This window comes from Rhinoderma darwinii, chromosome 1 (genome assembly GCF_050947455.1).
Source record: "Rhinoderma darwinii isolate aRhiDar2 chromosome 1, aRhiDar2.hap1, whole genome shotgun sequence".
Classification (NCBI taxonomy): Eukaryota; Metazoa; Chordata; class Amphibia; order Anura; family Rhinodermatidae; genus Rhinoderma; species Rhinoderma darwinii.
The window spans coordinates 376,661,927-376,686,329 of NC_134687.1; the positions used below are offsets into that span (position 1 = coordinate 376,661,927).

The 24,403-nt window shown below is 40.6% G+C and overlaps 1 long non-coding RNA gene across 1 annotated transcript in view; it reads left to right on the forward strand.

The window, feature by feature from the left end:
• Positions 1–24,403, forward strand: part of LOC142742439 (uncharacterized) — a 52,057-nt gene that overhangs the window by 21,493 nt on the left and 6,161 nt on the right. Inside the window, exon 2 of the long non-coding RNA XR_012881381.1 lies at positions 7,232–7,284. This is a non-coding gene — a long non-coding RNA (uncharacterized LOC142742439). The remainder of the gene's footprint in view (positions 1–7,231; positions 7,285–24,403) is intronic.

The window sequence follows — 24,403 nt, forward strand, 5'->3', positions numbered from 1 at the left end:
TCAAGACATTGACAAGTTTAGAAATAATGATTTTTATTTGAAATAATAATTTGCTCCTTCAAACTTTGCTTTCGTCAAAAAATGCTCCATTTGCAGCAATTACAGCATTGCAGACCTTTGGCATTCTAGCTGTTAATTTGCTGAGGTAATCGGGAGAAATTTCACCCCATGCTTCCAGAAGCCCCTCCCACAAGTTGGATTGGCTTGATGGGCACTTCTTGCGTACCATACGGTCAAGCTGCTCTCACAACAGCTCTATGGGGTTGAGATCTGGTGACTGCGCTGGCCACTCCATTACAGATAGAATACCAGCAGCCTGCTTCTTCCCTAAATAGTTCTTGCATAATTTGGAGGTGTGCTTTGGGTCATTGTCCTGTTGTAGGATGAAATTGGCTCCAATCAAGCACTGTCCACAGGGTATGGCATGGCGTTGCAAAATGGAGTGATAGCCTTCCTTATTCCAAATCCCTTTTACCTTGTACAAATCTACCCCTTTACCAGCACCAAAGCAACCCCAGACCATCACATTACCTCCACCATGCTTGACAGATGGTGTCAGGCACTCTTCCAGCATCTTTTCAGTTGTTCTGCATCTCACAAATGTTCTTCTGTGTGATCCAAACACCTCAAACTTTGATTCTTCTGTCCATAACACCTTTTTCCAATCTTCCTCTGTCCAATGTCTGTGTGCTTTTGCCCATATTGATCTTTTCCTTTTATTAGCCAGTCTCAGATATGGCTTTTTCTTTGCCACTCTGCCCTGAAGGCCAGCATCCCGGAGTCGCCTCTTCACTGTAGATGTTGACACTGGCATTTTGCGGCTACTATTTAATGAAGCTGTCAGTTGAGGACCTGTGAGGCGTCTATTTCTCAAACTAGAGACTCTAATGTACTTGTCTTGTTGCTCAGTTGTGCAGCGGGGCCTCCCACTTCTCTTTCTACTCTGATTAGAGCCTGTGTGTGCTGTCCTCTGAAGGGAGTAGTACACACCGTTGTAGGAAATCTTCAGTTTCTTGGCAATTTCTCGCATGGAATAGCCTTCATTTCTAAGAACAAGAATAGACTGTCGAGTTTGACATGAAAGCTCTCTTTTTCTAGCCATTTTGAGAGTTTAATCGAACGCACAAATATAATGCTCCAGATTCTCAACTAGCTCAAAGGAAGGTCGGTTTTATAGCTCCTCTAAACAGCAAAACTGTTTACAGCGGTGCTAACATAATTGCACAAGAGTTTTCAAGTGTTTTCTAATCATCCATTAGCCTTCTAACCCAGTTAGCAAACACAATGTACCATTAGAATACTGGAGTGATGGTTGCTGGAAATGGGCCCCTATACACCTATGTAGATATTGAATTAAAAACCAGACGTTTGCAGCTAGAATAGTCATTTAAGACATTAACAATGTATAGAGTGTATTTCTGATTAATATAATGTTATCTTTATTGAAAAAAACTGTGCTTTTCTTTCAAAAATAAGGACATTTCTAAGTGACCCTAAACTTTTGAACGGTAGTGTATATATATATATATATATATATGTATAATTCTAATATAAAGTTTTTTAATGTGTACATAACCCTGTGGCACTATATACAAGGGGGAGCGCTGTGTGGCACTATATACAAGGGGGAGCGCTGTGTGGCACTATATACAAGGGGGAGCGCTGTGTGGCACTATATACAAGGGGGAGCGCTGTGTGGCACTATATACAAGGGGGAGCGCTGTGTGGCACTATATACAAGGGGAAGCGCTGTGTGGCACTATATACATGGGGGAGCGCTGTGTGGCACTATATCCAAGGGGGAGCACTGTGTGGCACTATATACAAGGGGGAGCGCTGTGTGGCACTATATACAAGGGGGAGCGCTGTGTGGCACTATATACAAGGGGGAGCGCTGTGTGGCACTATATACAAGGGGGGGCTGTGTAGTGCTATCCACAGTGGTATGTGTGTGGCGCTCTTTATAGGGGGGGCTTTTTGGTGCCATTTACAAGAGGGGGAGGGCTGTGTGGCGCTCTCTACAGGGGGGCTGTATGGCACTATCTATAGGGGGCTGTGTGTAACGCTCTCTACGGGGGGGATGTGTGATATATAGAGGGGGCTGTGTATGGCGATATCTATGGGGGTGTGTAATATCTACAGGGGCTATGTGTGGCACTATGTACAGGGGGCTGTGTGTATGTGGTGTTTTACAGTGTGTGGTATTATTATATTCAGGCGCGCAGTGTTTGGTGCTATTATATTTAGGGGCACAGTATGTGGCACCATGATAACTTTATTTTCGTTTATAGGTGTGGAAATGTTGGAAAAGTGAGGAGACGTCTGAGTGGCAAATTCTGCAGAAATGAGTCATGGCCGGGAGAAATCGTCATGAGCGCTGGACCGGATGGATAAGAAAAGAGGAAAAAAACTACTAGAATCTGAGACGTCGTTACCTGTGAGTCACTAGATTTATAGAGAATCTGTCACCTCTCCTGACATGTTTATTATAGGAATCCTTGTATTTCACAAAAAGTATTTCTGCAGTCCAGGACTGATAGACAATTCCCCTTGTCAGGAGGTTGTGTCCCTGCACAGTGTGACAAGGGAAATCGTACACTGTTAATGCTTGCCCAAAAAGGTAGTGTTAAAAATAGTTACGGCGTGGCAGGGCGGCGGTGAAGAAGGGGGGCCCAAGTTTGGGTAACAGCCCAGGGCCCATGGTCTACTTAATCCGCCACTGCTGGGCCCCTCTTATAGTCCAGGGCTCATGGGCTAATTTTGTACTAATTTCAGGTGCGTCGCTGCCCCTTTAAGAGCGGGCACGAGTGTCCAGGGGAAGTGGAAGTGAGCGGTGGCATCTCCTGAGGAGGAGATGGGGACCAGCGCTCACAGTTCCATGGCTGTGGGCGTCAGGAGGTAAGTTAGTCTGACGGCCCGCGGCCATGGGCATGACAGATCCCCTGTGACCAACTCCCCATTACCACTATCTAGGGGTCCTACATGTTCAGACCTTTGCTTTCTTGCATTTATATACTTAAATAATTTTTTGGGATTTGATTTACTATCCTTGGCCACCTGCCTTTCATTTTGTATTTTTGCCAATTTTATTACCTTTTTACAGCTTTTATTAAGCTATTTATAATTTAAAAAGGCTACAGCTGTACCCTCAGATTTGTATTTTTCAAATGCCCTTTTCTTGTCATGTATCTCCCATCTATTATTTGTACCATTATTTGACATTAGTTCTTCCCAGTCTATATCCTGAATTGCAGCCCTCATCCTGCGGAAATTTGCTTTCTTAAAATTAAATGTTTTTGCCCTCCCAGCCTGTGTTTGTTTTTTACATTATAGGTAAAATGTAACTATATTGTGATCACTGTTACCGAGGTTTTTACATACATTGACATTCCCAACATGCTCTGCATTATTAGAAATTACCAGATCCAACAGAGCTTCACCTCTAGTCGGGTCTTCCACAAACTGGCCCATAAAATTTTCCTGCAACAGGTTGAGGAAATTTCTCCCCTTTTGCAGTTGAAGCCGAACCATGACACCAGTTAATATCTGGGTAATTAAAATCTCCCATTATCACTACAGTACCCGCCTGTGCAGCCCGCTCCATCTGTTTATATAGCTGACCTTCCATCTCCTCAGTTATATTGGGGGGTCTATAGATTACACCAAAAGTAATTTTTTCACTGTTTACCTCCCTTTGTAATTCCACCCACAAGGTTTCAACCTCCTCACAGTCTTCACCCACTATTGTCTCTTTCACACTCGTCTTTATATCACTTCTCACATACAGACATACACCACCACCTTTCCTATTTGTCCTGTCTTTCCGAAACAGTGTAAAAACCTGTAGATTTACAGCCCAGTCATGTGAAGAGTCTAGCCATGTTTCAGCAACACCAACTACAGTATATCTATATTTTCTTCCAGTACCAAGGCCTCCAACTCCCCCATTTTGCTTGCTACACTTCTGGCATTTGTAAACATACACTTTAACTTACCTTTAATTTTTTCACTTTCAGTTTCAGAAATGTGATTATTTGACATTATTTGGTCATTTTTTTTTCATTGCTGTTTAGTAACAAAAGGAATTCCCTATCTTGTTGTCTAGTCCGCTCCCCACAGTCTATTTCTCCCCCCATCAATATAGTCTAAGCCCTCTCTACATTGACCTCCCTCCTCTGCCCTGTTTAAATACTCCGCCACCACAGCTAGAATTCTCTCCCCCAGCACAGCAGACCGGCTTCCATTTAGGTGCAAATCATCTGCAGAATACAGTTTGTACCCCAATGACAGTCAGCCCAGTGCTCTAGGAATCCAAATCCTTCTCCTCTACACCAAGACTTAAGCCATGCATTTAACTCCCTAAGCTCCCGCTGTCTTTCCTGTGATGCGCATGGCACAGGCAGTATTCCTGAGAATACAACCTTGGAGGTCCTTCCCTTCAGCTTGTAGCCTAGTTCTTTAAAATTATTCTTAAGGCTCCTCCACCTACCATTTATTCTGTCATTGGTACCTACATGGACCACGACAGCTGGATCATCACCAGCCCCTCCCTGTAATTTATCCACCCGTTCCACCACATGCCTAACCCTGGCACCAGGGAGACAGCAAACCATTCAGTTGAGGTGGTCTTGGCGACAAATTATTCTATCCGTCTTCCTGATTATAGAATCCCCTACAACTACCAATTGTCTTGCCTTACCTGCATTACCATCCCGCTGACTACTAGCTGGGATGTTCTCCCGGATGTTAGGGAGATCAGTATCCACTAGAGCTGCCATTTCTGAGACCGACACCCTCGCATCATCACTCAACTTGGCAATTTTGCTTGGTATATCAGAAACAGGATTGGCCTTCCTTTTCTTGGACCCCTTTCTACTGCCCCTAACTACATTAACCCAGCTACTTGACTGATCATGCTGACCAATGTCTTCACCCTCCAGTTCTACCCCACTAACTGCTTGCTCAGTGAGCAGCATGCTCCGCTCAAGATTGTCTATCGCCCTCAGTGTTGCATTTTGCTCCTCCAGATCTCTAATGCGAGCTACCAGGTGAACAACATGCTCACATCTGCCACAGAGGTATTCACCCTGGAATTCATGCTCCAGTCGTGCATACATAAGACAAACTGTGCACTGAAGAAAACCATCAATTTGCTATCCATTATCCCAGTTACAAAAAAACTGTGATCAATTGTTAAAGTAAAAGAAAAGAAGAGTACTTACAGGGGATTTAACTCCTCTTTTTAACTTAAGTTTAGTAACTCCACTTGATATACAAACCACTTGATTTAGAAAGCCAAAACAGAGCAAGCTCAACAGAGGCCTGAGGGCTAATTTATACCACCTGAGAGCACTTAACCCCTCCCCCGAGTCAGCTGCACAGCAGGATAGAACCTAAGAAGGAAAAAAGGGTTTTAAGTTGTGTCAGTTTTTCAAACTTCTATTAGCAAGCACTCAATTCATATATCACACACAGTATCCCACCCAGTATCCCACACAAGAACACAGCAAGTCAATCTGGCTTAGTAACTCCACTTGATATATAAACCACTTGATGTAGCAAGCCAAAACAGAGCTTGGTTTTCTAATTATTTTATGAAAGTGTTAGAGCTAGGCGTTACGGAAATGGACCGGTTCCTTTTTTATCAATTACATCCGGCATTACACATGATATGTAATGCCAAGTGAAGAAAAGTGTCAGGTTCCGTAACACTTAAATAAAATAATTAGGAAACCTGCCAGCTTTGTCACTTATTGTGATATTGGTTGACCATATAGAGCAGTGCCATACAGTCCATTTTTTCCCTTCTACATTTCTACTACTACATGTCTACTTGGATGTTTTGCTCCCACTGGGCCGTACCACTGTATCGTGATAGCAGCTAGCCAAACAGTGTACCAAGTCAATGTCTATAGTCTGAGTAAAGGTATCTGTGGTAGTTCAGACAGTAGCGATGGTTAGGATCGGATGGGACCTTGGCAGTAGACACCAGGTGTGGTGTAACACAGCAGATGTGATCAGTGGCACAACACGACTCCAACTCTCTAAGGCACAGGAACATGAAAGCACGAGATACAGGATACAGGTAGCAGGTACGGGAACTCTGGGAACTGGAAAACACTAGTGGACCATTTGCATGGACTAACACGGGTAAACACAACAATGCTCAGGCAGTGAAGGAAGAGGCACTGCCCTTCTTATAGTCCAGGGTGAGTATGGGCTAATTACTAATATTCCTCATGCGCGCACGCTGGCTCTTTAAGGCCGGGCACGAGCGTGCGTGTGCACCCTGCGGGACACAGCAGAACGAAGCGGAAGTGAGTGCTGGCGTCCCCTGAGGAGATGTGGGCCAGCGCTAAGGCCTCATGCACACGACCGTAAAAGACCTCCGTTTTTGCGGACCGCAACCGCGGTCCGCAAAAATGGAACCATTGACTTTCATTGAACGTGGACACCTTTCCGTAGCGCTACGGGTGGGTGTCCGTGCCGTAGAAATGTTCAGAAAATTATGGAACATGTCCGTTCTTTTGCATTTTGTGGGCGTGCTCCCATACTTTGTATGGGAGCACGGCCCAAAAATGCGGATGGCAGTCGGCGGCCGGCCGTGCCCGCAATCGCGGGCCGTGATTGCGGGCACGGTCGTGTGCATGGGGCCTCTCAGGTCGATGGCTACGGCTGCCGGGGAGTGAGTAACCCTGACGGTCCGTGTCCATGGGCATTACAGTTAGCCTAACCTTTTTATTATCTGTCTTTTCCTAAGTACCAAAGTGTTGTCCTATGTGGGTGTTTATTTTTCATTTTTTACATCTTGGTTTTCATTTCCTTGGTCTTTATTTTATTGGCATGTGAACCAAGAGAGATGAACTCTCCCCTTATAACGCATTTATGAGCCTCCGAAATTATTAAAAGTGACTTGGGAAATTGTGTATTATCCTTAAAGTATTTAGTAATATAATTAGATATTAGTTGTGTATGTTTGTAATTTTTCAGGAAAATCTAATTCAGCCTCCATTAATTTAATTTTTTGGGGAAGAAAGGTCATGTTCAATTTCATATGTTAAGGTGCATGGGCTGAGACAGCTATTTGTCCAATGTGATATTAAAATGAACAGGGATTACATTATTTCGAATTGTGTTGCACTACTCTAGTGATTGACATACATTTATCCCCAAAACTCAACATCAAGTTTAAAAACAAAAAAATAACTAATGTTTCTCTTTGCCTGATCAGCCATGTATGAACTTGCCGAAGGCACTCCAAGAAAAAGCAGCCTGAACTTTAGAGTAAGTATATTAGGGAAAAAGGTTTGATGGACCATTGAGAAACCTCTTTTGTTCAGGTTATTTTTTCTCATTGCTGTCCAAGAAAAACTATTCTAAATCACAATTGATTTTAGCAATAAAACACCAAAAGTCCACTTCCTGCAGGCTATGAAATTCCTTTTGAGTGTTCAGACAAGGAAGTCATGCATGGAATATTTTATGTGTCATTTTAAGGTCATGTTCCTGTAATTTATAAGCATTTTTCATGAAATACAAAGAAATAAATCTAAACTGCATAATAAACACCTGACTAGATTACTAAGCTAACATTACAGTAATAATAAGGCAAAAAACAACAACAATGCCGATGATTAATTGATCAAAAAAATGAATAAGATTATACTGTACCTTTTTCCATTGTGATGTATTTTTGGATCAAGACAATAGCTAAAAATTGTTGTTGTTTTTCTTTATTCTTTATTTAACAGTTTTCAAATATATAAAACCACATAAAATCAACAAAAAGGTTCCACAGAAAACAGTGAATGTCGAGCACAATATAAAAGTATAGGTACCAATGTTACTGAGGTGGCCTGCTATTAATATACAACATACTGTAGAAGAATAGAAGGAAGTAAATGTCAGAAACTAACAAATAAGGAAACGGGGGTGGGAAGAGGGGATGGCTGAAATTAAATCATGGAGAACGATAAAAAATGGAGAACTGTCAAATAGCGAACAACATCCTGACCCAGCTAGAAAATAACAGGTGAGTTGAGACTAAAACTCCAGTGTCTTAGAAGCTCAGCCAATAAATCCAGGTTTTTAGAAATCTTTCATGTGTGCCCTGTAGTCTTATCAACTTTTTTTCCCACTTTTTTATCGAGCAATTGAAACAGACTATTAGAAAACCACATATGTTAAAATGAATAAACAAAGTGCAAAGAAAGAACAAAAGAACACCGATACATGGATACATTCTGTTTTTAAATGAACATTTCATCTGTAAGGCCTTGTTCACATCAGCCTGCGTTTAGCATATACTCTGGGAAAAGCTCCCAACATATACAATAAACTTAGGCTGCGGCGGATGCCTAATAGTGACATTCCTCACGCATAGACTACTATGGGATACATTTAACATATATAAGTCATGAATGTTATGACCTTTTCATGACGTATATGTTAAACGGATCCCATATGGGTCTATGGGTGGCGGATACCACTGTTAGGTATCTGTCATAGGCATCCGTCACCCATAGACTATTATAGCATCCTTTAATGTATACGTCAGGAAAAGCTATTGAAAAGGTCATGAAGTATATGTTTAAGGAATGCATGTAACATATGCCATACAGTGGTACACATCACCTAACTGCTTTCATACAAAAAAAAAATTTACATGACACGCAGTATATGTTTTTTGTGAGCTCACGTTTTATGGAACAACACAGAGTGCTATGGTATACTGGTAAACTGATGTATACAAGCCCGACGGAGGCCCAAAGGACAATCTTTTGGCCTTCATCAGACTGATAAACCCCTATGGACATGTTTAGTATGTACGTCGGTAGCTTTCCTGGTGTACTTGATAAACATACCTCACAAACATGATGTGAACAGGGCCCTAGCAGCAAAAAGATGTAAGCTTTAAACAGGATAGACAAAACATGATGTGGACTTTGCCTTACTAACATTTGAAGTCCTTTGCATAAATGCATAATGTATTTTGCTTTGTGCTCAGCTTGTGGTGACTTTGCTCACGTCATGTCTGGTATGTACGTTTGTATACCATTAAAAAGTATACAGACATATACATTGTTATTCCTATTTATTTCTATGGAGTCAATGACGTATCTCAAAAGTATGTCCTTTTGGCATATGTTTGACAGTTTTAAGTCTAGATACCATTTTATGAAGGCACTGAAAAGGATAGCCTGCTACATTATTCTGCACCATAGTAAATGATTGGATTGATAGGAAATAAGTATAGAGAAAAGGATGAATACCATTATTATGATAGGCTGAGGATGTTGTTACTTTTAACCCCTTCCTGCACCTTAATGTAACTGCAAGTCCAAGCGAGCAGTAAATTTGCGCAACTTGACGTGCAGTTACGTCTGCACTTTAAAAGTTAACCGCCGCGCAGAGCTACACCTCAGCGGCGGTTAACTGTACAGAGCGTCTGCCCTGGTCTCCAGGAAGACTACAAGGGACATATCATAGCGGTCGGGGTTCCACCTGTGCCTTGACAACTGGTACACGAATGTACCCCTGTTCATGTGCCTGGCGGAGCAAAAACAGTGGCATGTGGGACGGTCTGCAAAAACCAAAGATATCTCCCAAAAACCCTTCGCAGCCAAACCCTGCAGCGTGGAGAGACCAGGGCGCTCCATAGCGAAGTGGTCCTTTTTTTGAAATTCAGGGACAAGAAGGATGTCTTAATGCTGACATCCATTCATGACGCCACCTGCTCCCTTGTCCATATGTGTGGTGCAACATCCACCCCCACGTCACGGCCTGTCTGCATCCAGGCATATAACAAATTTAAGGGGGGAGTGGACCTATCAGACCAGATGCTCAAGCCGTACAATGTCATGCTGATAACAAAAATTTGGTACAAAAAAACAGCGGTGTACTTCATCCAAATGGCATTATACAACTCCTTTGTCATCTACAGGAGCACTGGTCCTGAGGGGACATATTTGGAATACCAGCAGAAAGTAATCAAATCCCTTCTCTTTGGTAATGTGGCAGAGGTAGGAGAAAGTTCTACCTCTGCAAGTAGTGATGGCCCCAGGATAGTTCCAGAGCAGCACTTTCCTGGTGAAGTGCCGCCCACAGCGAAAAAACTCCACCCCCAGAAAAGGTGTCGTGTCTGTGCCAGAAGAGGCATAATATAAGACACGAAATACAAGTGCAACACCTGTCCCTCCTACCCCAGACTGTGTATGAAGGAGTGCTTCCAGATATACCACACCTCTCTGGAGTGCTAAATTTTATTTTCATCCATCCCTTTCATTTATAATTATTGTCCCTTTCATTTACAATTACTGTCCCTTTCATTTACCATAACCGTTTCACCATTTAAAAATTTAACATCCCCCATAACAAAACTAAAAATTCTCATTATACCCCTAGATGAATACCTAGGATTTGTAATATGGTGTAGTATCTGCACAATTTTTTTTAGGCCTATGCAAACATGACGTGTGCCCAAATATCATCCAAGTAAAATAAGGCCTTAAAATCCTTGTGGTGTTCCAATACTTTCAGGCCCTGCCATATGTCCAGCAAGAGCAGATTAGGGCCAATTTGGGGGTATTTCTAAACTCAGAAGAAATAAATGTTGAGAGTGATCACACCCCTAGATAAATTCTTTGAGAGGTGTTGTTTTTGAAATGGGGTAATTTCTGAGGTTTTTCCATCTTTCTGGGGGTTCAGTGTCTCTTCAAAGATCAAATGGAACTGTTGGACCAATCATGCAAAACCTGGGCCCTGAAAATCCCTTGCTTCCAGGCACTGCCATATTTTGACCACTTTGGGGGTATGTCTGAACTCAGTACAAATAGGCCAATAAATGTGGAGATGCTTCTCTTCACTTGCATGCTCTGTGTCTGAAAAATCTGTCCTATAAATGAAGCACTTGTGAAAAAATTTTAAAATTTCCTTGAGGGGTGTAGTTTCCAAAATGGGGTCAGTTTTGGGGGGTTTCTACTGTTTTGGTCCCTGCAGCAAACACGACATGGCGCTGAAAACCATTCCAGCAAAATCTGCGTTCCAAAATTCAAATTGCTCTCCTCCCCTTATGTGACCTGCCGTGGGACCAAACAGCAGTTTATTACCACATATGGGGTATTGCCGCAATCGAGAGAAATTGCTTTACAAATGTTAGGGTGCTTTTTTCTTTTATTCCTTGTAAAAATTTAAATTTCTACGTTTTTTCAGAAAATAGATTTTTATTTTCACAACCTAATTCATACCTGTAGGGTCAAAATGCTAACTGTACCCCTAGAATAATTTCTTGAGGGGTGTAGTTTCAAAAAATGGGAACACTTTTAAGGGGTTTCCACTGTTTTGGCACCACAAAATCTCTTCAAACCTGACATTGATGCCTAAAATATATTCTAAAAAAAAAGGGAGGCCCCAAAATCCACTAGGTGCTCCTTTGCTTCAGAGACCGGTGTTTCAGTCCATTAGCATACTAGGGCCACATGTAGGATATTTCTAAAAACTGCAGAATCTGGACAATACATATTAAGTTGCGTTTCTCTGGTTAAACCTTCTGTGTCACAGAAAACAATGTTTTACAAATGCATTTCAGCAAAAAAATAAAATATGAAATTTGTAAATTTCACCTCTACTTTGCTTTAATTCCTGTGAAACGCCTAAAGGGTTAAGACATTTTCTGAATGCTGTTTTAAATACTTTGAGAGGTGCAGTTTTTCAAATGGGGTGACTTATGGGGACTTTCTAATCAATAAGGCCCTCAAAGCCACTTCAAATTTGAACTGGTCCCTAAAAAATAGCCTTTTGAAATGTTCTTGAAAATGTGAGCAATTGCTGCTAAAGTTCTAAGTCTTGTAACGTCCTAGAAAAATAAAAGGACGTTCAAAAAATTATGCAAACATAAAGTAGACATATGGGAAATGTAAACTACTAACTATTTGATGTGGTATTACTTACTATCTGTTTTACAAGCAGATACATTTAGAAAAATGCTGATTTTGCAAATTTTCTCAAAATGTTGGTGTTTTTCACAAATATGGAATTTATTGACAAATTTTTTTCACTATAGTACAATATGTCACGAGAAAACGTTCTCAGAATCGCTTGGATAGGTAAAAGCATTCCAAACTTATTACCACATAAATTAACACGTCAGATTTGAAAAAAATCGGCTTCGTCCTTAAGGCCAAAACAGGCTCAGTCTTGAAGGGGCTTAAATAGAAAGCTTTTATTGAATTTTTTAACAACATAAGCAAGCTTGAAAAGGCTCTATGGTAGAGCTGAAACGTTGCATTGGGCTTATGGATCAATAAAGCACCACACTTTTATCATTTTATCTCTGGAGTACTGCCTGATTTCTGGATATATTTGTTTGAGTCTGTGGTCGGGAGCCTGAAGAGCTTGCACCCATCCACATTTGATGACTGTGTGGCTTTTCTGCATATATATATATATATATATATATATATATATATATATATATATATACACACACACACACACACACAGAAAAGGCATATACTAAGAACATTAATATAGTACAGAAAAATCAAAAGGTAGTGGTAAACCATGCACAGAGGGAACATTACAACAGTCCAAAGCTCTATCTCATTAATTCCCTGGATGCCATAGGGGAGTCTATCCACAAAGCCCATATCTATTTAAATTTAGCAATATTCCCTTTTTTTATGATATACTTCTTTATCTAACCTAGGTAGCCAGATAATCTTATTAATGAATTCCAGAGAACTTGTTACTTTTTTATCAATCCAGTGCTGCGCTATTACTTTCTGGTCCATGTATAACATATGTGCTTGCTCCAGTTTTTCAAGTTGCGTAACCGTGAGATCTTCCACATATCCAGTATACAAAAAATTGTGACAAATCTACAGTTGCAGAATATAACCTATAAATTAAATCCACTAGCCCTTTCCAGTATACCTCTAAATTTGGACAGCTCCACATCATATGCATCAGATCTGCAGGTTGTATTTTGCATCTAGAACATAATGAGGTATCTCGTAAACATATTTTGAACAAGAATGGAGGAGTTTAATATACTATATGTATAGAGGTGAGATAGCCTATAAGCACCGTTTCCAGAATATCCCTCCAGTGATCATTTTCGATAGAGCCCATGGGGGAGAATATATCAACAGGTTTATTCCTCTTTTCTGACAAAAAAAGGTGCACACAATAGTTACTCTAAAATTTGGACTTTTTACTTTTCTCGCCACTTTCTGAAAGTAGAGAAAAAAGGGGGTGGGGTTTAGTCAAAGGAGATGGGTACTCCGCTAGACCGACAGATTTATCATAATTTACACCAGAAACTGGCTTAAGTTATGGCACCAATCTACACCTTCTCATAGCAGGTGTAGTTTTTCATTTCTGTCTCACAGATATCCGAGGATGTGCCAATATATTAAGAGGCGTTCATTTGTTAATATAATAGTATTTTCCGCATTTTCTGCCAACGTACTTTAGTTTAAGACTAGCATTTGTCATACCAGTTTTAATATTTTTCCCCCAAAGTCTCCTTCCTATTTGTCTTTACTTTCTACAGGATAGTATCTGAGATTTGTGCAAACAAGCGGAAAAATCCCTCTCAGCAATCAAGGCTATACATTTTATTAGATGTGGTCTACAGGCCTGTGTTGTTAATTTCTGCCTGATATGCATTTCTGAGCCGTAAGTACTTGTAGAAGTCTGTCTGCATAATCCTAAAATCTGTTTGCAGTTGTGGCCACTGATTGATGTCCCCAACATGTAATACGTGTAAACGCCTCCTCACTTCCCCCTGTCTGCAGCATCCAAAAGCCTCTAAGTGGAAAAGATTGGGTAGCCATGGCTTAGAACATGTTGCTACTTTGTATCATTCCGAGACATATCTCAGGTAAAAATAATACAGATAAGGCCCCATTCACATCGTGTTTGTGCTATCCGCCGGGCGTAAACGCTTTTTTATAAAAACATGGACCATTGAAAACGTATATAAACATGTACCATTTTCTGTTTACGTCTGTGTTTTTTATAGCGTATACGTTTAGCATATGCTCATATGTCGGTATACGTTTCTGTCCGTTTTTTACCTAAAAAAGTTTTCTTTTAAAGTGAACACTGATAGAAAAAAAAAAAAGAAAAAAAACGGATTTACTGTATGTAAATGGATACAAACGTATAGCAAGACGTCGTCCATTGAGATCGATGATCAAAAAACGTTGTGTCGCATATAAGTTTTTTTGAAGTACAGAATAGTGTAGCAGTCTACGCTTTTCAGTACTTTCAAAAAACAGTATCCCACGGATGCTATTTTGGTCTACGTTTGACCCATTATAGTCAATGTATACGCCGAGCTATACGCTTCAATACTTTTTTAGTGTTTAAAAATGTATACGCCCGGCGGATAGCACAAACGCGATGTGAATGGAGCCTTATACAGATCTTTTGTAAAGATAATAAATTAAATGGTGTCTGCAACAAAGAAAATGTTAATAAGAAAGTAGTATAAAAAAAAAACAAAGCAAATTACTGGACAGACCTATGTAAGTATAACCCATAATCAAACCCTATGTAAAAAAAAAAAAAACTAGAAAAATACCAAAGTAATACAAAAGTAACAATATTTATTAATGATAGTTCTAAAAACACAATTAACTTTATGCAGCTATACACATACACAACATGTACACTGAAAAAGTCAAAACAACAGAGTGTAACAAGATAGAGGCCACAGCAGGTAGTAAGTGGTATATACATCAGAATGCACAAGGACACTAATTTTACGTGCAATAAAGACTGACACTGTGTACTGATTGTACAAAAATATGTCACTTTGTACAAAAGTAAAGTATGACTGTCAATGCAGTATTGCTACCAGCGTAACATGTCAATAGTAGATAATAATACCACTAAAAGGTGGTCAGGCACATATTCATGAATATCTGGTTTGTAGGGATACTATAACAATATATTATAACATGCTACGCTGCTTCTTTAAATGCCATTCACTACTCGGCGAGCTACGCTGTTTTCTTCTTCATGGTCGGAAATCACACGCTTCAGCCCCAACGCAAAGAGGTAGAACGGGGTTTAGGTGCAGGTCCAGGAGGTGAGGCTTGCATCTATCTGACATTTATGACAAATGCTCCTAGCCGCCCCACTGAGTGCAACTCGGCGCGGATTGGTGGTATCCCGGGGGGCGTATCCTCCTTCCTCAGCGTTGGCTGACGTCCATATGGATTAAGCACAATTACAATTGCAGACAAACCGGTTGAATGCCTATTATTAGGGCACATGTATATAAATCTCCTCTCTGCCCCCTCACCTCACCCTCCCTGAAGAAGACTCGCGAAATGCATGTTGGAGGGTGTGGCGAGGGGATACAGCAGGAGTATACTTACATCATGACCAACTCAGGTCTAGACATGGCTAATACTTCATCTTTCTGCATATAATATAGTGTGCTTGTTTATTTTTGTCTCGTTCTGTCACATTCTGGTCAGACATTAGAGATATATTAAGAATTTATACACTGGGTAATTCTTTCAGACCATACATTAGTTGGCTAATTCTACTGTTATAACATCCCTACCAACTAGATATTCATGAATATGTGCCTGACCACCTTTTAGTGGTATTATTATCTACTATTGACATGTTATGCTGGTAGCAATACTGCATTGACAGTCATACTTTAGTTTTGTACAAAGTGACATATTGTTGTACAATCAACACGTGGTGTCAGTCTTTATTGCATGTAAAATTAGTGTCCTTTTGCATGCTGATGTATATACCTCATACTACCTGCTGTGACCTCCATCTTGTTGTTACACTCTGTTGTTTTAACATGTCTTTAGTGTACATGTGGTGCATGTTTATAGCTGCGTGCAGCTAATTGTGTTGTTAGAATTATCATGACTAAATATTGTTACTTTTGTACTACTTTGGTATTTTTCTATTTTTTGGACATACAGTTAGGTCCGGAATTATTTGGACAATGACACAAGTTTTGTCATTTTAGCTGCTTGCACTTTAAGCCCATATTGATTATATAACTGTATATTCAATATGTTTTGGTAGACTCTCAGCTTTAATTTGAGGAAATTCACATCCTAATTTGAAGAAGGGTTTAGGAATTACAGCTCTTTAATATGAAGCTCCCTCTTTTTCAAGGGACCAAAGGTAATTGGACAATTATCTCAAAAGCTATTTAATGGGCTGCATGGGCTATTCCCTCGTTAATCCATCATCAATTAAGCAGGTAAAAGGTCTGGAGTTGATTCCAGGTGTGGCATTTGCATTGGGAAGCTGTTGCTGTGAACCCACAACATGAGGTCAAATGAGTTCTCAATGCAAGTGAAACAGACCATCGTTAGGCTGAAAAGAATGAATAAATCCATCAAAGAGATAGCACAAATGTTAGAAGTGGCCAATTCAACAGTTTGGTACATTCTTGAAAAAAAAGAGCGCACTGGTGATATTGTGAACTCCAAAAGGCCTGGACGTCCACGGAAGACAACAGTGGTGGATGATCACAGAATCCTTTCCATGGTGAAGAAAAACCCCTGCAAACATCTACCCAAGTGAAGAACACTCTCCTGGAAGCAGGTGTATCAGTATCTAAGTCTACCATAAAGGGAAGACTTCATGAGAGCAAATACAGAGGGTTCACCACAAGGTGCAAACCATTAATCCGCTTCAAAAATCGAAAGGCTAGATTAGATTTTGCCAAACAACATCTAAAGAAGCCAGCCCAGTTCTGGAGCAGCATTCATTGGACAGATAAAACTAAAATGAACCTGTACTAGAATGATGGGAGGAAGAAAGTATGGAGAAGGCTTGGAATTGCTCATGATCCAAAGCACACCACATCCTTTGTATAACACGGTGGAGGCAGTGTGATGGCATGGGTATGCATGGCTGCCAAAGGCACTCACTGGGTCACTAGTGTTTATTGATGATGTCACTGAAGACAGAAGCAGCCGGATGAATTCTGAAGTGTTCAGGGATATACTTTCTGCTCACATTCAACCAAATGCAGCAAGATTCATTGGATGTTGCTTCACAGTGTAGATGGACAATGGCCCAAAACATACTGCGAAAGCGACCCAGGAGTTTTTTTAAGGCAAAGAAGTGGAATATTCTGCAATGGCCAAGTCAATCACCAGATCTCAATCCGATCGAGTATGCATTTCATTTGCTTAAGACAAAACTTAAGGCAGAAAGACCCACAAACAAGCAACAACTCAAGACCGCTGCAGTAAAGGCCTGGCAAAACATCACAAAGAAGGAAACCCAGCGTTTGGTGATGTCCATGGGTTCCAGATTTCAGGCACTCATTGCCTTGCAAAGGATTCTCTACAAAGTATTAAAAAAACATTTTATTTATGGTAATGTTAATTTGTCCAATTACTTTTGAGCCCCTGAAATGAGGAGACTGTGTAGAAAAATGGTTGCAATTCCTAAATATTTCACAAGATATTTTTGTTCAACCCCTTGAATTAAACCTGAAAGTCTACACTTCAATTGTATCTCAGTTGTTTCATTTCAAATCCAATGTGGTGGCAAGCAAAGGCCATAATCATGAAGATTGTGTCACTGTCCAAATAATTCTGGACCTAACTGTATATTTTGATTATGGATTGTATGATTAACCCCTTAACGCTCAGCGACGTAATATTTCACGCGCTGACCGCCCCGTTCGCGCTCAGCGACGGAATATTACATTGCGGGAGTAACGGCCATTTCGGCCGTCTTCCCGACACATACAGGAGCTGTGACAGCCGCTGTCTTGTACAGCGGTTGCCGCAGCTCCTATAGCGGGGACCGATCGCTGTGTCCCCACTGATTAACCCCTTAAAAGCTGCATTCAATAGAGATCGCGGCTTTTTAGGGGTTAAGCTACCATCGCCGTTCTGCTACACGATAGCGGCCGGCGATGGTGACTATGGCAACCGGACACCTAACAATGGCATCTGGCTATGCCATCGACGGAAGCCTAGTGAGTACTGAAAAAGTCAGGACCACTATGCTTGCTGTCAGTGAGTAGCTGACAGCTCTAATACACTGCACTACGCATGTAGTGCAGTGTATTAGAATTGTGATCAGGGCCTCCTGCCCTCAAGTCCCCTAGTGGGACAAAGTAATAAAGTAAAACAAAAAGTGAAAAAAAGATGTGTAAAAATAAGAAAATACAAATTTTAAAAAGAAAAAATCCCCCTTTTTCCCTTATCAGTCCTTTATTATTAATAAAAATATATAAACAAACAAATAAACTATACATAATTGGTATTGCCGCGTCCATAACGGCCTGAACGACAAAATTATTTTATTATTTATCCCGCGCGGTGAACGCCGTAAAATAAAATAATAATATACCTTACCAGAATCACAATTGTTTGGTCACTTCACATCCCAAAAAATGGAATAAAAAGAGCTCAAAAAGTCGCATGTACCTAAAAATGGTGCTGATCGAAACTACAGTTCGTTATGCAAAAAAAAAAGTCCTGGCACGGCTTTCTTGATGGAAAAATAAAAAAGTTATGGCTCTTAGAATAAGGTAGCACAAAAAGTAAATGATATTTTACAAAAAGTATTTTATTGTGCAAACGCCATAAGACATAAAAAAAATCTATAAACATATGGTATCGCCGTAATCATATCGCCCCGCAGAATAAATTGAATATGTCAGTTATAGCGCACGGTGAACGCTGTAAAAAATAGAATAAAAAACAATAGTAGAATTGCTGTTTTTTAGTTACCACGCCAATTAAAAATAGAATAAAAACTGAAAAAGAAAGCTGCATGCACCCCATGAAAACTACAATGAATTCCTCAAGGTGTCTAGTTTACAAAATATGGTCACATTTGGGAGGTTTCCACTGTTTTGGCACCACAAGACCTCTTTAAACCGGACATGGTGCTTAATAAAAAGGAGGGCTCAAAATCCACTAGGTGCTCCTTTGCTTCGGAGGCCGGTGCTTCAGTACATTACCGCACTAGAGTCACATGTGGGATATTTCTCAAACTGCAGAATCTGGGCAAAAAGTATTAAGTTGCGTTTCTCTGGTAAAACCTTTTGTGTTATAAAAAAAAATGGTATAAAAAGGATTTTCTGACAAAAAAAAAATGTAAATTTCACCTCTACATTGCTCTAAATTCCCGTGAAACACCTAAAGGGTTCATAAACTTTCTAAATGCTGTTGTGAATACTTTGAGGGGTCTAGTTTCTAAAATGGGTTGTTTCATAGGGGTTTCTAATATATAGGCCCCTCAAAGCAACTTCAGAACTGAACTGGAACCTAAAAAATAAATAAATTAGGCAATACTTCGCTTCTTACATTATACTGATAATGAGCCGTGCCCACCCCAAGATGACCCCAGTTTTGACCGTTTGTATAAATGGCCCCTATTAGACCGTTTCAGTGCCCGGTTTTCCCAAGCATACACCCCCGAGAATTGTATTTTTATTGATGAGTCCTTGGTACATTTTAAAGGGAGGCTTCAATTCCGCCAGTACCTGCCAGGTAAGAGGGCAAGTTATGGTGTGAAGATGTATAAGCTGTGCGAGAGTGCATCAGGCTATACCTACAAATGTAGGATATATAAAGGGAAGGACACCAGTATTCAGCCCCCACAATGCCCCCCCCCCCCTAACTGGGAGTTAATGCAAAAATTGTGTGGGATTTGGTGCACCCACTGCTGGACCAGGGTTGCCACCTCTACCTGGATAATTTTTATACCAACGTCCCACTCTTCAAGTGCCTCGCTTCCAGAAGTCCTGCGGCATGAAGCACTGCTAGAAGAAATCTGAGCGACCTCCCTAAGTCTCTGCTTGGGCAAACAAGAAGGGGTGAGAGCAGGGCGCAATCTAGCGGCAGCATATTGTGTGTCAAGTACAAGGACAAGAGAGATGTCCTTGTATTGACAACAATACATGGCCACACCAGTACCCATGTACCTGTACGAGGTACCAGTACAGAGACCCCCAAGCCAAACTGCATCCTGGACTACAATAGGTACATGGGAGAAGTGGACTTGTAAGATCAAGCCCTGAAGCCCTACAGCGCCATGCGGTGTGGTATAAGAAGCTGGCCGTGCACATCATACAGCTGGCATTGTGCAATACGTACGTGCTACGTTGATGTACAGGCCAGACGGGAACTTTCCTGGAAATTCAAGAGCTGGTTATCAAGAAACAAATTTTTAGAGACCTAGAAGGAAGGGCACCCAGTACTTCTGGAAGCGAAGCCACACGCATCGTACCAGGGCAACACTTTCCAGGAGAAGTTCCCCAAACTGGCAAGAAGGGAAAAAGTCAAGAGGTGCAAAGTCTACTATAAGAGGGGGATAAGGGAGCACACAATATATCAATGTGACACGTGTCCTGAAAAACGAAGGCTCTGTATGAAAGTGTTTTAAAATGTATCATACATCCCTTGATTTTTAATCTACCCCAGTTTTACTTACCCTGATGCACTCCGCACAGCTTATCCACCTCATCTTTCCCCTCTGGGCCCTGCTTTGTGCCCAGGCAGCTGATAACAGCCACATTGAGGGTATTGCCATACCCGTGAGAACCCACATTACAGTTTATGGGGTGTAGTTCTGCGGTCAAAATGCTCACTACACCTTTAAATGAATGCCTTAAGGGTGTAGTTTTTAAAACGGGGTCACTTCTTGGGGTTTCAACTGTACTGGTACCTCAGGTGCTTCTGCATACATGACTTCGCACCAGAAAATCCCCAGTAGGCCAAATGGTGGTCCTTTCCTTCTGAGCCCTCCCATGGGCCCAAACCGCAGTTTATCACCACAAATGGGGTATTGCTGCACTCAGGACAAATTGGGCAACAGAATGGGGTATTTTATTTTTTGTGAAAATAAGACATTCTCAGCCAAAACTACATATTATTGGAAAAAATTCATTTTTTTTTCATTTCACAGCCCAACTCAAATATGTGCTGTGAAAAAACTGTGGTCAAAATGATAACAACAACCATAAATTAATTCCTTGAAGGGTGTAGTTTCCAAAATGGGGTCACTTCTGGGTTTACATTTCTTTGATACCTCTGGGGCTCTGCAAATTCGACATGGCACCCGAAAATCAATCCAGCAAAATCTGGACTCCAACAAACACATAGCGCTCCTTTCCTTCTGAGCCCTCCCATGTGCCCAAATGGCAGTTTATCACCACAAATGGGGTATTGCCGCACTAAAGACAAGTTGGGCAACAAAATAGGGTATTTTGTTCCCTGTGAAAATAAGAAATTTTGATCACAAATGACATCTTATTGGAAAAAATTATTTTTTTAAAATTTTACAGCCCAAATCAAATAGGTGCTGTGAAAAAATGTTGCGGTCAAAATGGTAACAACAACCATCAATTAATTCCTTGAGGGGTGTAGTTTCCAAAATGGGGTCACTATTGGGGGATTTCTACTGTTTTGGCACCTCAACACCTCTTCAAACCTGGCATGCTGCCTAAAATATATTATAATAAAAAAGAGGACTCAAAATGCACTAGGTGCTTCTTTGCTTCTAGGGCTTGTGTTTTAGTCCACGAGCGCACTAGAGCCACATGTGGGACATTTCTAAAAACTGCAGAATCTGGACAATACATATTTAGTAGTATCTCTCTGGTAAAACCTTCTGTGTTACAGAATTTGTTTTAATAAACTTGAAATTCAGCAAGAAATTAAATTTTCAAATTTCACCTCCACTTTGCTTTAATTCCTGTGAAATGCCTGAAGGGTTAAAAACTTTCTAAATGCTGTTTTGAATACTTTGAGGGGTCTAGTTTTTAAAATGGGGTGTTTTATTGGGGTTTCTAATACATAGGCCCCTCAAAGCCACTTCAGAACTGAAAAGGTACCTTAAAAAAAGGCTTTTGAAATTTTCTTAAAAATATGAGAAATTGCTGTTTATGTTCTAAGCCTTGTAACGGCCAAGAAAAATAAAATAATGTTCAAAAAACTATGCCAATCTAAAGTAGACATATGGGAAATGTGAACTAGTAACTATTTTGGGTGGTATAACTGTCTGTTTTAGAAGCATATGCATTTAAATTCTGAAAAATGCTATTTTTCCACCAATAAACACTGAATATATTGACCAAATTTTACCACGAACATGAAGCCCAATGTGTCATGATAAAACAATCTCAGAATTGCTTGGATAGGTTTAAGCATTCCGACGTTATTACCACATAAAGTGAAATATGTCAGATTAGAAAAATGGGCTCTGAGCTTAAGGCCAAAACTAGGCTGCGTCCTTTAGGGGTTAAAGGGAATGTGTTGCCAGCAAAACATGTTTTGTTTTTTTTTAGTTAAACAATTAGTGTGTAGGTGATTAAACATTGTTCTAATTTTTTTTATTTTTTTTCACGAGTCAGGAAATATTATAAATTGGATTCAATTTATAATATTTCCCAGCACTGGTCACTAGATGGAGCAATTCCCAAAATTGCAGCATTGCATGTGGTAAAGCAACCACATTGCTTTATGCTGCAAAATTGGGAAAAAATCCCTCGCTCTAGTGAGCTCTCAGAATCCCCCCCCCCTCCTTTATCCTGGCTAGTGCCGGGAGAAACGAGGGGTTTGAACGGTCCAACCTCCTACACTGTGTGTCGCCATTTTTTGAGCTAACACACAGTGTAGAAGGTTTACATACACTAGTAAAACACACTGAAACACGAACATACATAGAAATCACTTACCTGCTCCAGTCGCCGCCGCTCCCTCCGGTCCGTCCGCTCCGTCTGCTGCCGCTGCTCCAAGTGCACAAGTCCGGAAGCCGCGACCGGAAGTAGTAATCTTACTGCCCGGCCGCGACTTCCGGTCCACAGGAAAATGGCGCCGGACGGCGCGCATTTCAAATCGGACTGTGTGGAAGCGGCACATGCGCCGTTCCCACACACACGGCGTACACCATAGTGGATGGAACGGGCCCCGTTCGCAGTCCCTATGGGACTGGAGCTGCCGTATTCCATGTCTGTATGTGTCGTTAATCGACACATACAGAAATGGAAAAAAAAATGGCAGCCCCCATAGGGAAGAAAAAGTGTAAAAATAGAAAAAAGTAACACACAAACACACAAATAAATATAAACGTTTTTAATAAAACCCTAACATAAAACTAATGTAAAAAAAAAAATGTTGGTGACACTGTTCCTTTAAGAGTACCCAGGGTTCATGTTTTACTCAATCTACTTATGAGGGGTTATATACCTTCTAATTGTATCTAGATTTATAATAGACCTAAATATATGCCATGCTTTTGTAAGTGCAGCTGTTTGGCCCAATGTGATGTGAATAGAGCAAGGGCTTGGGCTATACATGAGGACCTTGGTCATACAATTCCAAGAAAGTCGTTGAGCTGCAAATCATATATATATATTGGGCGAGGACGTGGTGTCCGAGGCACAGTTGAGTTTTTTTTTACTTAGCTGCTTTTCTCTCTCTTACCAAATACAACCAAACTTTATGATGCACACCTAATTTCAAGTTCCTTATTATTATTTCATTTCGATGATAGAAGCAACAACAAAAACAGGTAAGTGTTACTGGACGTGATGGACAATCGAGTTGAAGCGTAGGATTTTCGAGTAGGAGTGGTCGAGTGGTAGATATTTGAGTAGGAGTGGTCGAGTGGTGGATATTAGAGTAGGAGTGGTGGGAGTGGTCGAGTGGTGGATAAGAGCGGGAGGGGGAAAGCCAGTATTGTTGAAGAGGGGGAAAGCCAGAAGAGGCTAATAAACGCCCAAAGAGGCTAATAAAAGCCAGAAGAAGATAATAAAATGCCCAAAGTGGCGTAATCACTTTAAGTGGCATTGCTGCTCTAAGGAGCGAAACAACCTTAAAAAGCGTAATTGTTTTAAAGAGTATAATTGCCTTAAAGGGTGTAATTGCACTTCCTTTTGCTAGCAAACCTGTGTACCGGGTTTTCCATACTAGTGTATTTATAGTCCATACTACATTCACTTATCAAGGTTTTCCATTTAAAAAAAACATGCAATGATAGCTGTAATATTTTTTACTTGTTGAAAGGATATACCTGTAGATTTTGTATTATGTTGCACAGAATGAAAAAGATAATGTAACTACGTTAAGCTGGTCATGGACTCCTCTGACATTTAATCTTTTGGCAGTTATATTGTATTTTGTCCCTTGTGGTCTTCTATCTAAGTGAGAGTTGATAGAATGACTGTCACTACAGTATAACCCATTGAGACTGAGCAGAATTTGTAAGAATTTGTTGCTTTTTCTAAAAGTTTAAATAATAGTGGATATAAATTGATATAAAACATGTACTATGCGTTCTTATTAGATACAAGACATAGTATTGTCAATGACTTTTAGGAAAACGCAGCTGTTACCAGTCCTTCAGAAGGTACACTACTGGAGAACAAATTATG